This window comes from Etheostoma spectabile, chromosome 15, assembly GCF_008692095.1.
Source record: "Etheostoma spectabile isolate EspeVRDwgs_2016 chromosome 15, UIUC_Espe_1.0, whole genome shotgun sequence".
NCBI lineage: Eukaryota > Metazoa > Chordata > Actinopteri > Perciformes > Percidae > Etheostoma > Etheostoma spectabile.
The window spans coordinates 1,609,756-1,613,103 of NC_045747.1; the positions used below are offsets into that span (position 1 = coordinate 1,609,756).

General features: G+C 45.5%; 1 protein-coding gene across 7 annotated transcripts in view; it reads right to left on the minus strand.

The window, feature by feature from the left end:
- Nucleotides 1-3,348, minus strand: part of LOC116703526 (RNA binding protein fox-1 homolog 2) — a 46,046-nt gene that overhangs the window by 41,535 nt on the left and 1,163 nt on the right. The window lies entirely within an intron of this gene.

Genomic DNA, 3,348 nt, shown 5'->3' on the forward strand with positions numbered 1-3,348 from the left:
ATAAAAAAAAAAAAAAAGGCACCACTGAAAATAGAATGACTGTCACATTTTAAAGTGCAGTTTTTGCTGATAATTTCTTTCAACCAACACCAAATCAAGAAAGTTTTTTGGCTATGATATTGTTGATATTGCGATACAACGATTAAAAAAAAATACTATATACTGTGCAGCCCTACTACAAATAGTATAATAATATTTCACTGTGCTGCATTTGAATGTCAACAATATGACTGAAGTACTAGAAACTATTCAGTACAGCCCCGCCTGTTTTCCAGGTCAAATGGTCATTTTTCATTAGAGACCAACATATTTCTCATTGGGCTCCTCAAAAAAGTCTAGAGACAGGCAACACTCAGTGAAAACTGCTCGTGGTGAGCATTATGCAACCAAAATGATTACAGTGTGATTTTGCTTGGTTCTGTACCAAACAAAGACTTTTCTTTAGCCTGTAGGATACAATCTGTCTGTTTATATCAACCCACCCTTGTCTGCCCCCCCCCCCCCCGCCTTTGCTCTGGCCCGTTAAAGCGATCAGTCTGGTTAATGCCCTCTCCTAAATGAGCTTTGATCTAGTTAGCGCGACACAAAGCCTCTTTACTGCCAACGATAGGACAAATCGGCTCTCCGAAACAGAGAGAGAGAGAGAGAGAGAGAGAGAGAGAGACGGGCCGAGAGGGAGTATAAACTGTACTTCCACTGCATCCGAGTGGACCACAGCACTGCCATCAATACAATACTACAGAGAGTGGGATGAGAAGAGATAGAGGAAGCACGAGACAAGAGGAGACGGGGGGACAAGAAGTGATGAGACAGAGGTGGATTGGGTGGTGGTGGCTGGTGGGGGGGGCATATAGACGACTGATGGGCAATGGACCAAGAACGGATCAAAGATGGCAGGGGGTGGTGGGACAGCAGAGAGAGAGGTGTGTGGGGTGTGTGTGTGGTGTGTGTGTGTGTGTGTGTGTGGTGTGTGTGTGTGTGTGTGTGTGTGTGTGTGTGTGTGTGTGTGTGTGTGTGTGTGTGTGTGTGTGTGTGTGTGTGTGTGTGTGTGCTTTTGCCTCACTGGCACACCGAAAGCCTGTGTGAACAGGAGTCAATTAGCAATCTGGAAATAAGTTGGGGGAGAAATCAGAGGACAGCGAGAGGGAGGGGGGGGTTGCAGTTTGTATGAGGCAGAGCGGGGGAGAGGAGAGAGCAGGAGCAACAAAAGGGAGAAGAGCCGGACCCATTCATTTTACAGTCCGATTTACAGTCAACCTGGAAGGTCAGCAATCCACTACCTCCTTTCAATATGAAATACCAAGTAATTGTTAGGTGCATTTAGTCAAGGAGCATCCACTGAACTCCTCTTCTTACCCCCCACCCTCCCCCCACCACACACACACACACACCCCCAACCCAAGCACACACGCAGCCTGAGTGAGACACTGCCATAGAACTACCATGACTGCATTAGCCTTCAATGTCATTTTCCTTTTTTTATTTACCCATTGCATAAAGTGTTTTTCAACCATTCATCATTCATAGCCAATCCTCCTGCTTATCTCTACCCCCCCAACTCATGGTGTCACTCCTGCCATCCATCACTTTCCTCTCATCCTTTATCATGCTCCCTGATGGATGCAGACTAATGGTTCCGGTTTCCTTTCCGTCTGCTCTTTCCTTGCTTCCATCCTATTTATTTCTCCCCAACACCAATCTATCCACCAAGGCCACATCTACGGCTGTAACCAACAATTCTTTTCATTATTGTACAATCTGACGAATTCTTTTTGATTAATCGTTTGGTTAAAAAAAATGTGGAGGGAAATAAAATAGTAGAAAATGTCCATCCCTGTTTCTCAAGGTCCAAGGTGATTTCATTAAATGTATTGTTGTATTTGGCAGTCCAAAACCCATTTTTGCAACTAACAGCTAATCGATTAGTCAATTTCAAAATAGTTGGCAATTACATTTCTGCCAATCGACCAATCGTTGCAGCACACATCCTAAGTCTCCTTTTTCTCCTGTAATACACCCAAACATTGTGTCCATTCACTTTTTTATCGCTCATTGTCCTCCACTTTGTTGCCCCCTCACTCTTCCTATGTGGATCCAATGATCACTTTACATTCATCCATCAACTCATCCCTCCCTTCCCATCTCTGCTCCTCTCCTTCCTATTTTACAGCCTGACCCCCCCAGTGCCCAGCGATCAATACAACTGATTTGCAGCGAGAATCCTCCCCATGCCACGCAGCTCATTGTCACATCATCTTTGCCCGGCGGGCTATAACCTTTCCCCATCATCACCATCCGTCCTCTGTGAAGCTCTCCAAGCATCACGGCATTGCGCGGGACCTATTTGTCATTGCTGCAGGTCGCCCGCACAGACCATTTAAAGTATTTTACCAGTTCCCCTGGATTCAATTACCTGCAGATGACCTCAAGCCATGTCCGCCTGCCCTTCGACTGCTGTTAGTGCCGCTTCCTCAGGACTAAAACAACAGACGTCAGCTAAAAATGCTCCTCTCTGCTGTTGGATTATGGACACTTCAAAGCAGACAGTATGCGTGTGGGTGTGAGACTGATATTTAGTGCATGTGTTCATGAGAGAGAGAAAGAGAGTGACAGGAATAAAACAGTAATAGACTCAGTCAGTGCACCCCGTGCCTTGGCAGCAGTCCTCTGGTTTACTGTAATATACACAGATTAGTCCAGCAGAGGCAGGAATGGTTGCTGATGCTGTCTCAGCAGTCGAGTCATGAAAGCAGGGAAGACCCATGTTAAGGAGGGCCCCCCTCTTGTTCCTTCAGCCGACACCAAAAGGCTCTGTTCTTTGTCTTTCACTGTGGTGACCCCTCCCCCAATCCCCGTCTGCCTCTCTCTTTTAACACCTAGCAACAATCAGGGGGGCATGGAGCGATAAATGGCACATGCTGTGTGTATCAGGATTTGATGCCATGACTCGCTGTAAAACATCATCACAGTTCTGAGTGATTTCATCCATGTCAATAATAAAATACAGTGGGAGCAAGCACTGGCTTACTTTCCGTAAGACAGGCCTGATAAATGGGGTCTGATCTTTGCTGTGGTGCCTGTCATAGCAATGGAGCCTGTATCATATTACCTTTGTCTGGCTTGAACATGCTCCCTCTTCCCGAGCAGCGAACCGCATTTTACTATGGTCACACTTTGGTGTTATTTCATTAATCTCACATTTGGCTTCAATTGAAGCATTTTCCATTCGCTGCAATGATGCATGATTATATTTTAGATTAGGAGAAAAAAAACTGGGGGCCTGTCAAAACATTATCATTCCCTGCTGATGCTTGGGAACAAAAGCTTTCACTGAAGAAGAAAAAAAAA